The following is a 10,821-nucleotide window of genomic DNA, read 5'->3' as shown; positions in this document are numbered from 1 at the left end:
CCCCGTGCTGTACCTGTCCTGGGAGTGTTTGATGGGGGACAGTGTAGAGGGAGCATTACTCTGTATCTAACCCCGTGCTGTACCTGTCCTGGGAGTGTTTGATGGGGGACAGTGTAGAGGGAGCTTTACTCTGTATCTAACCCCATGCTGTACCTGTCCTGGGAGTGTTTGATGGGGACAGTGTAGAGGGAGCTTTACTCTGTATCTAACCCCGTGCTGTACCTGTCCTGGGAGTGTTTGATGGGGACAGTACAGGGGGATATTTTCTCTCTAACACATTCTGACAGATGTTGCCGTCATTCCCACCTTCTCCTGTTGTGTGTTGATGATGAGGAGGTGTGAATTTTGGGATTCACATTTTCGCTTTGCCGTGTCCCAGTTAAGTCTCGTGATTGAGAATCTGTAGCAGGTTTGATTGTGAAGTTTCCAGCCACTCGGACAGAGAGACTCTGAGAAATAATAAAGATTTCATTCTGAGACGTACATTGGAACATTTGGATCAGGTAGAGGCCATTCTGCCCATCTCTCTCACTCCCTGCCCACCCCACACACCATTGGCTGTGAGACTGGAACCTCTCCGCGTGCTTACCCCCACGGTCAACACCTCCTCGACAGAAAAAGACAATTATCCAGCATCAGACTTCAACCTACCCTGCTCTGGGAGGGAACGCACCATTGGTCTTTTCATACAGGAGTTTGGAATGGCAGCAAATAGTCAGTGTTTTCACTCGGGACTTTGCCCTGTTCTTCTTACTTTCAATGTTCCTTCACCCCCCCTCCCTGCCCCCGTGCCCCCACACGCCATCTTATTTTTTGTACAAACGGAAAAGAAGAGGGAACGAATAAACTAACCCTCTGAGTTCATCATATTTCAGGATTCCTCCTGGAACAATTAATGGATAACTGGAATGGACCAAAATTGTGGGGGTGGACTCATAAAGGAGGAAGTCACAATGGAAAGGACGTGTCTGTCCCTGGAGAGATGCTGAAGAGGGAATTACAGACACCCCACAGTGCAGAAGGAGGCCATTCAGCCCATCGAGTCTGCATGGACCCAAATCCCACCAAGGATTTATCCCCATAACCAAATGCATTCAAAGTAGTTTGTCCCCATGACATTAAGGGGCATTTAGCATGGCCATTCCCGTAACCGACACATCTTTGGACACTAAGGGACAATTTAGCATGGCCAATCCACCCTAACCTACACATCTTTGGACACTAAGGGACAATTTAGCATGGCCAATCCACCCTAACCTGCACATCTTTGGACACTAAGGGACAATTTAGCATGGCCAATCCACCGAACCTGCACATCTTTGGACACAAAGAGGCAATTTAGTATGGACAGTTGAAATAAATATCTGTGGAGTGTGGGAGGAAAGTGGAGATCCCAAGGAAGCCCATGCAGAGACGGGGAGAATGTGCAAACTCCAGACAGACAGTGACCCGAGCCAGGAATCGAAGCCGGGGCCATGGCACTGTGGGGCAGCAGCGCGAACATCAGTGCCACCCTCACAGACAACATGGGCAGAACACATCAAACTCCCGTCTCGAAGAGCACAGCGGGGGATGTGGGGAAAACGGGATATCAGGAATGTGGGGAAGGGGAGGGTTTGCTCTCAGACTCACCTGAGAGGTTTTTCAGGATATCGCAGAGAGACGAGGCTTTCTCCTGGGTCTGTGAAAGGGTCTGGGACAGTTTCTCAAACTTCACACGGATTTCCGAAAGATTCCTCAGGGAGATAGTCAAGGAAGTGTTCAGAGAATCAGTAAGATTCTGCAAGGCGCTTTGCTGATTTTCACTCAAGGACAAATCCTGGGACAACTGTAGGACTGAGAGAGAGAGAGAGAGAGTGGGATATATCAGAGTGTTACAGTGAGGGGTGTGGGATATATCAGAGTGTTACAGTGAGGGGTGTGGGATATATCAGAGTGTTACAGTGTGGGGTGTGGGATATATCAGAGTGTTACAGTGAGGGGTGTGGGATATATCAGAGTGTTACAGTGAGGGGTGTGGGATATATCAGAGTGTTACAGTGAGGGGTGTGGGATATATCAGAGTGTTACAGTGAGGGGTGTGGGATATATCAGAGTGTTACAGTGAGGGGTGTGGGATATATCAGAGTGTTACAGTGAGGGGTGTGGGATATGTCAGAGTGTTACAGTGAGGGGTGTGGGATATATCAGAGTGTTACAGTGTGGGGTGTGGGATATATCAGAGTGTTACAGTGAGGGGTGTGGGGTATATCAGAGTGTTACACTGAGGGGTGTGGGATATATCAGAGTGTTACAGTGAGGGGTGTGGGATATATCAGAGTGTTACAGTGAGGGGTGTGGGATATATCAGAGTGTTACAGTGAGGGGTGTGGGGTATATCAGAGTGTTACAGTGAGGGGTGTGGGATATATCAGAGTGTTACAGTGAGGGATGTGGGATATATCAGAGTGTTACAGTGAGGGGTGTGGGATATATCAGAGTGTTACAGTGAGGGGTGTGGGATATATCAGAGTGTTACAGTGAGGGGTGTGGGATATATCAGAGTGTTACAGTGAGGGGTGTGGGATATATCAGAGTGTTACAGTGAGGGGTGTGGGATATATCAGAGTGTTACAGTGAGGGGTGTGGGATATATCAGAGTGTTACAGTGAGGGGTGTGGGATATATCAGAGTGTTACAGTGAGGGGTGTGGGATATATCAGAGTCTTACAGTGAGGGGTGTGGGATATATCAGAGTCTTACAGTGAGGGGTGTGGGATATATCAGAGTGTTACAGTGAGGGGTGTGGGATATATCAGAGTCTTACAGTGAGGAGTGTGGGATATATCAGAGTGTTACAGTGAGGGGTGTGGGATATATCAGAGTGTTACAGTGAGGGGTGTGGGATATATCAGAGTGTTACAGTGAGGGGTGTGGGATATATCAGAGTGTTACAGTGAGGGGTGTGGGATATATCAGAGTGTTACAGTGAGGGGTGAGGGATATATCAGAGTGTTACAGTGAGGGGTGTGGGATATATCAGAGTGTTACAGTGAGGGGTGAGGGATATATCAGAGTGTTACAGTGAGGGGTGTGGGGTATATCAGAGTGTTACAGTGAGGGGTGTGGGGTATATCAGAGTGTTACAGTGAGGGGTGAGGGATATATCAGAGTGTTACAGTGAGGGGTGTGGGGTATATCAGAGTGTTACAGTGAGGGGTGTGGGATATATCAGAGTGTTACAGTGAGGGGTGTGGGATATATCAGAGTGTTACAGTGAGGTGTGTGGGATATATCAGAGTGTTACAGTGAGGGGTGTGGGATATATCAGAGTGTTACAGTGAGGGATGTGGGATATATCAGAGTTTTACAGTGAGGGGTGTGGGATATATCAGAGTGTTACAGTGAGGGGTGTGGGATATATCAGAGTGTTACAGTGAGGGGTGTGGGATATATCAGAGTGTTACAGTGAGGGGTGTGGGATATATCAGAGTGTTACAGTGAGGGGTGTGGGATATATCAGAGTGTTACAGTGAGGGGTGTGGGATATATCAGAGTCTTACAGTGAGGGGTGTGGGATATATCAGAGTGTTACAGTGAGGGGTGTGGGATATATCAGAGTCTTACAGTGAGGGGTGTGGGATATATCAGAGTGTTACAGTGAGGGGTGTGGGATATATCAGAGTGTTACAGTGAGGGGTGTGGGATATATCAGAGTGTTACAGTGAGGGGTGTGGGATATATCAGAGTGTTACAGTGAGGGGTGTGGGATATATCAGAGTCTTACAGTGAGGGGTGTGGGATATATCAGAGTGTTACAGTGAGGGGTGTGGGATATATCAGAGTGTTACAGTGAGGGGTGTGGGATATATCAGAGTCTTACAGTGAGGGGTGTGGGATATATCAGAGTGTTACAGTGAGGGGTGTGGGATATATCAGAGTGTTACAGTGAGGGGTGTGGGATATATCAGAGTGTTACAGTGAGGGGTGTGGGATATATCAGAGTGTTACAGTGAGGGGTGTGGGATATATCAGAGTGTTACAGTGAGGGGTGAGGGATATATCAGAGTGTTACAGTGAGGGGTGTGGGATATATCAGAGTGTTACAGTGAGGGGTGAGGGATATATCAGAGTGTTACAGTGAGGGGTGTGGGGTATATCAGAGTGTTACAGTGAGGGGTGTGGGGTATATCAGAGTGTTACAGTGAGGGGTGAGGGATATATCAGAGTGTTACAGTGAGGGGTGTGGGGTATATCAGAGTGTTACAGTGAGGGGTGTGGGATATATCAGAGTGTTACAGTGAGGGGTGTGGGATATATCAGAGTGTTACAGTGAGGTGTGTGGGATATATCAGAGTGTTGCAGTGAGGTGTGTGGGATATATCAGAGTGTTACAGTGAGGGGTGTGGGATATATCAGAGTGTTACAGTGAGGGATGTGGGATATATCAGAGTTTTACAGTGAGGGGTGTGGGATATATCAGAGTGTTACAGTGAGGGGTGTGGGATATATCAGACTGTTACAGTGAGGGGTGTGGGATATATCAGAGTGTTACAGTGAGGGGTGTGGGATATATCAGAGTGTTACAGTGAGGGGTGTGGGATATATCAGAGTGTTACAGTGAGGGGTGTGGGATATATCAGAGTGTTACAGTGAGGGGTGTGGGGTATATCAGAGTGTTACAGTGAGGGGTGTGGGATATATCAGAGTGTTACAGTGAGGGATGTGGGATATATCAGAGTGTTACAGTGAGGGGTGTGGGATATATCAGAGTGTTACAGTGAGGGGTGTGGGATATATCAGAGTGTTACAGTGAGGGGTGTGGGATATATCAGAGTGTTACAGTGAGGGGTGTGGGATATATCAGAGTGTTACAGTGAGGGGTGTGGGATATATCAGAGTGTTACAGTGAGGGGTGTGGGATATATCAGAGTGTTACAGTGAGGGGTGTGGGATATATCAGAGTGTTACAGTGAGGGGTGTGGGATATATCAGAGTCTTACAGTGAGGGGTGTGGGATATATCAGAGTCTTACAGTGAGGGGTGTGGGATATATCAGAGTGTTACAGTGAGGGGTGTGGGATATATCAGAGTCTTACAGTGAGGAGTGTGGGATATATCAGAGTGTTACAGTGAGGGGTGTGGGATATATCAGAGTGTTACAGTGAGGGGTGTGGGATATATCAGAGTGTTACAGTGAGGGGTGTGGGATATATCAGAGTGTTACAGTGAGGGGTGTGGGATATATCAGAGTGTTACAGTGAGGGGTGAGGGATATATCAGAGTGTTACAGTGAGGGGTGTGGGATATATCAGAGTGTTACAGTGAGGGGTGAGGGATATATCAGAGTGTTACAGTGAGGGGTGTGGGGTATATCAGAGTGTTACAGTGAGGGGTGTGGGGTATATCAGAGTGTTACAGTGAGGGGTGAGGGATATATCAGAGTGTTACAGTGAGGGGTGTGGGGTATATCAGAGTGTTACAGTGAGGGGTGTGGGATATATCAGAGTGTTACAGTGAGGGGTGTGGGATATATCAGAGTGTTACAGTGAGGTGTGTGGGATATATCAGAGTGTTACAGTGAGGGGTGTGGGATATATCAGAGTGTTACAGTGAGGGATGTGGGATATATCAGAGTTTTACAGTGAGGGGTGTGGGATATATCAGAGTGTTACAGTGAGGGGTGTGGGATATATCAGAGTGTTACAGTGAGGGGTGTGGGATATATCAGAGTGTTACAGTGAGGGGTGTGGGATATATCAGAGTGTTACAGTGAGGGGTGTGGGATATATCAGAGTGTTACAGTGAGGGGTGTGGGATATATCAGAGTCTTACAGTGAGGGGTGTGGGATATATCAGAGTGTTACAGTGAGGGGTGTGGGATATATCAGAGTCTTACAGTGAGGGGTGTGGGATATATCAGAGTGTTACAGTGAGGGGTGTGGGATATATCAGAGTGTTACAGTGAGGGGTGTGGGATATATCAGAGTGTTACAGTGAGGGGTGTGGGATATATCAGAGTGTTACAGTGAGGGGTGTGGGATATATCAGAGTCTTACAGTGAGGGGTGTGGGATATATCAGAGTGTTACAGTGAGGGGTGTGGGATATATCAGAGTGTTACAGTGAGGGGTGTGGGATATATCAGAGTCTTACAGTGAGGGGTGTGGGATATATCAGAGTGTTACAGTGAGGGGTGTGGGATATATCAGAGTGTTACAGTGAGGGGTGTGGGATATATCAGAGTGTTACAGTGAGGGGTGTGGGATATATCAGAGTGTTACAGTGAGGGGTGTGGGATATATCAGAGTGTTACAGTGAGGGGTGAGGGATATATCAGAGTGTTACAGTGAGGGGTGTGGGATATATCAGAGTGTTACAGTGAGGGGTGAGGGATATATCAGAGTGTTACAGTGAGGGGTGTGGGGTATATCAGAGTGTTACAGTGAGGGGTGTGGGGTATATCAGAGTGTTACAGTGAGGGGTGAGGGATATATCAGAGTGTTACAGTGAGGGGTGTGGCGTATATCAGAGTGTTACAGTGAGGGGTTTGGGATATATCAGAGTGTTACAGTGAGGGGTGTGGGATATATCAGAGTGTTACAGTGAGGTGTGTGGGATATATCAGAGTGTTGCAGTGAGGTGTGTGGGATATATCAGAGTGTTACAGTGAGGGGTGTGGGATATATCAGAGTGTTACAGTGAGGGATGTGGGATATATCAGAGTTTTACAGTGAGGGGTGTGGGATATATCAGAGTGTTACAGTGAGGGGTGTGGGATATATCAGACTGTTACAGTGAGGGGTGTGGGATATATCAGAGTGTTACAGTGAGGGGTGTGGGATATATCAGAGTGTTACAGTGAGGGGTGTGGGATATATCAGAGTGTTACAGTGAGGGGTGTGGGATATATCAGAGTGTTACAGTGAGGGGTGTGGGATATATCAGAGTGTTACAGTGAGGGGTGTGGGATATATCAGAGTGTTACAGTGAGGGGTGTGGGATGTATCAGAGTGTTACAGTGAGGGGTGTGGGATGTATCAGAGTGTTACAGTGAGGGGTGTGGGATATATCAGAGTCTTACAGTGAGGGGTGTGGGATATATCAGAGTGTTACAGTGAGGGGTGTGGGATATATCAGAGTGTTACAGTGAGGGGTGTGGGATATATCAGAGTGTTACAGTGAGGGGTGTGGGATATATCAGAGTGTTACAGTGAGGGGTGTGGGATATATCAGAGTGTTACAGTGAGGGGTGAGGGATATATCAGAGTGTTACAGTGAGGGGTGTGGGATATATCAGAGTGTTACAGTGAGGGGTGTGGGATATATCAGAGTGTTACAGTGAGGGGTGTGGGGTATATCAGAGTGTTACAGTGAGGGGTGTGGGATATATCAGAGTGTTACAGTGAGGGGTGTGGGATATATCAGAGTGTTACAGTGAGGGGTGTGGGATATATCAGAGTGTTACAGTGAGGGGTGTGGGATATATCAGAGTGTTACAGTGAGGGGTGTGGGATATATCAGAGTCTTACAGTGAGGGGTGTGGGATATATCAGAGTATTACAGTGAGGGGTGTGGGGTATATCAGAGTGTTACAGTGAGGGGTGTGGGATATATCAGAGTGTTACAGTGAGGGGTGTGGGATATATCAGAGTGTTACAGTGAGGGGTGTGGGGTATATCAGAGTGTTACAGTGAGGGGTGTGGGATATATCAGAGTGTTACAGTGAGGTGTGTGGGATATATCAGAGTGTTACAGTGAGGGGTGTGGGATATATCAGAGTGTTACAGTGAGGGGTGTGGGATATATCAGAGTGTTACAGTGAGGGGTGTGGGATATATCAGAGTGTTACAGTGAGGGGTGTGGGATATATCAGAGTGTTACAGTGAGGGGTGTGGGATATATCAGAGTGTTACAGTGAGGGGTGTGGGATATATCAGAGTCTTACAGTGAGGGGTGTGGGATATATCAGAGTGTTACAGTGAGGGGTGTGGGATATATCAGAGTCTTACAGTGAGGGGTGTGGGATATATCAGAGTGTTACAGTGAGGGGTGTGGGATGTATCAGAGTGTTACAGTGAGGGGTGTGGGATATATCAGAGTCTTACAGTGATGGGTGTGGGATATATCAGAGTGTTACAGTGAGGGGTGTGGGATATATCAGAGTGTTACAGTGAGGGGTGTGGGATATATCAGAGTGTTACAGTGAGGGGTGTGGGATATATCAGAGTGTTACAGTGAGGGGTGTGGGATATATCAGAGTGTTACAGTGAGGGGTGAGGGATATATCAGAGTGTTACAGTGAGGGGTGTGGGATATATCAGTGTGTTACAGTGTGGGGTGTGGGATATATCAGAGTGTTACAGTGAGGGGTGTGGGATATATCAGTGTGTTACAGTGTGGGGTGTGGGATATATCAGAGTGTTACAGTGAGGGGTGTGGGATATATCAGAGTGTTACAGTGAGGGGTGTGGGATATATCAGAGTCTTACAGTGAGGGGTGTGGGATATATCAGAGTCTTACAGTGAGGGGTGTGGGATATATCAGAGTGTTACAGTGAGGGGTGTGGGATATATCAGAGTGTTACAGTGAGGGGTGTGGGATATATCAGAGTCTTACAGTGAGGGGTGTGGGATATATCAGAGTGTTACAGTGAGGGGTGTGGGATATATCAGAGTGTTACAGTGAGGGGTGTGGGATATATCAGAGTGTTACAGTGAGGGGTGTGGGATATATCAGAGTGTTACAGTGAGGGGTGTGGGATATATCAGAGTGTTACAGTGAGGGGTGAGGGATATATCAGAGTGTTACAGTGAGGGGTGTGGGATATATCAGAGTGTTACAGTGAGGGGTGAGGGATATATCAGAGTGTTACAGTGAGGGGTGTGGGGTATATCAGAGTGTTACAGTGAGGGGTGTGGGGTATATCAGAGTGTTACAGTGAGGGGTGAGGGATATATCAGAGTGTTACAGTGAGGGGTGTGGGGTATATCAGAGTGTTACAGTGAGGGGTGTGGGATATATCAGAGTGTTACAGTGAGGGGTGTGGGATATATCAGAGTGTTACAGTGAGGTGTGTGGGATATATCAGAGTGTTACAGTGAGGTGTGTGGGATATATCAGAGTGTTACAGTGAGGGGTGTGGGATATATCAGAGTGTTACAGTGAGGGGTGTGGGGTATATCAGAGTGTTACAGTGAGGGGTGTGGGATATATCAGAGTGTTACAGTGAGGGGTGTGGGGTATATCAGAGTGTTACAGTGAGGGGTGTGGGATATATCAGAGTGTTACAGTGAGGGGTGTGGGATATATCAGAGTGTTACAGTGAGGGGTGTGGGATATATCAGAGTGTTACAGTGAGGGGTGTGGGATATATCAGAGTGTTACAGTGAGGGGTGTGGGATATATCAGAGTGTTGCAGTGAGGTGTGTGGGATATATCAGAGTGTTACAGTGAGGGGTGTGGGATATATCAGAGTGTTACAGTGAGGGGTGTGGGGTATATCAGAGTGTTACAGTGAGGTGTGTGGGATATATCAGAGTGTTACAGTGAGGGGTGTGGGATATATCAGAGTGTTACAGTGAGGGATGTGGGATATATCAGAGTTTTTCAGTGAGGGGTGTGGGATATATCAGAGTGTTACAGTGAGGGGTGTGGGATATATCTGACTGTTACAGTGAGGGGTGTGGGATATATCAGAGTGTTACAGTGAGGGGTGTGGGATATATCAGAGTGTTACAGTGAGGGGTGTGGGATATATCAGAGTGTTACAGTGAGGGGTGAGGGATATATCAGAGTGTTACAGTGAGGGGTGTGGGATATATCAGAGTGTTACAGTGAGGGGTGTGGGATATATCAGAGTGTTACAGTGAGGGGTGTGGGATATATCAGAGTGTTACAGTGAGGGGTGTGGGATATATCAGAGTGTTACAGTGAGGGGTGTGGGATATATCAGAGTGTTACAGTGAGGGGTGTGGGATATATCAGAGTGTCACAGTGAGGGGTGTGGGATATATCAGAGTGTTACAGTGAGGGGTGTGGGATATATCAGAGTGTTACAGGATGTTATTTATTGATGTACCATATACGGTGAGTCCGATGGTTATTGCGAAAAGCGAGATTATGATGAGAATTGCGACCAATCCGAGAGATTTGGATTTTTTTGAGTTGGTTCCTCCAGCTGTTTCCTGTTGACTTTGATCTGGAACAGAGAAGTTGTGACGTTCGGGAACCTTGTGTAACTTTACGGGATGGGCAATGGTGACATCTCCCTATTCCTCAGTGAGATAAACAACACACATCTCACCCGATTGGAGGGGCCTGGAGGGGGTTACTGAGATAGGGAGGGGGGTGTAGGGGGCTGGAGGAGGTTACAGAGATAGGGAGGGGGTGTAGGGGGTTGGAGGGGGTTACAGAGATAGGGAGGGGGTGTAGGGGGCTGGAGGAGGTTACAGAGATAGGGAGGGGGTGTAGGGGGCTGGAGGAGGTTACAGAGACAGGGAGGGGGTGTAGGGGGCTGGAGGAGGTTACAGAGATAGGGAGGGGGTGTAGGGGGGCTGGAGGGGGTTACAGAGATAGGGAGGGGGTGTAGGGGGCTGTCGGAGGTTACAGAGATAGGGAGGGGGTGTAGGATCAGGAGGAGGTTACAGAGATAGGGAGGGGGTGTCGGATCAGGAGGTATTTACAGAAATAGGGAGAATATCAGTGAGAATTTCCCCAATCGGGTAAATTGAGGTCGTTTTGGGGAGATCTGGGTTTTTTCTCCCTGTTTGTCTGAACACGGGTGGAAAAGTAAATCCCCTTTCACTCCGATCACCCTCGTCCCCCCTCCCCCCTCCCCCC

General features: G+C 47.8%; 1 long non-coding RNA gene across 1 annotated transcript; it reads right to left on the bottom strand.

Moving 5' to 3' along the window:
* Positions 1-360: 360 nt before the first annotated feature.
* On the bottom strand, positions 361-10,168 carry LOC145338667 (uncharacterized). The gene is made up of 3 exons (XR_013885860.1): positions 10,061-10,168; positions 1,633-1,836; positions 361-449 (listed from the first exon to the last, which is right to left on the bottom strand). It is a non-coding gene; the product is annotated as an uncharacterized LOC145338667 (long non-coding RNA).
* Between the last annotated feature and the right edge of the window lie 653 nt (positions 10,169-10,821).

Source organism: Carcharhinus amblyrhynchos, unplaced genomic scaffold (genome assembly GCF_965287045.1).
Source record: "Carcharhinus amblyrhynchos unplaced genomic scaffold, sCarAmb.v2.hapA chromosome_132, whole genome shotgun sequence".
Taxonomy (NCBI): domain Eukaryota; kingdom Metazoa; phylum Chordata; class Chondrichthyes; order Carcharhiniformes; family Carcharhinidae; genus Carcharhinus; species Carcharhinus amblyrhynchos.
The sequence above is the reverse complement of the archived record's forward strand: the minus strand, read 5'-3'. Positions and strand labels throughout refer to the sequence as shown.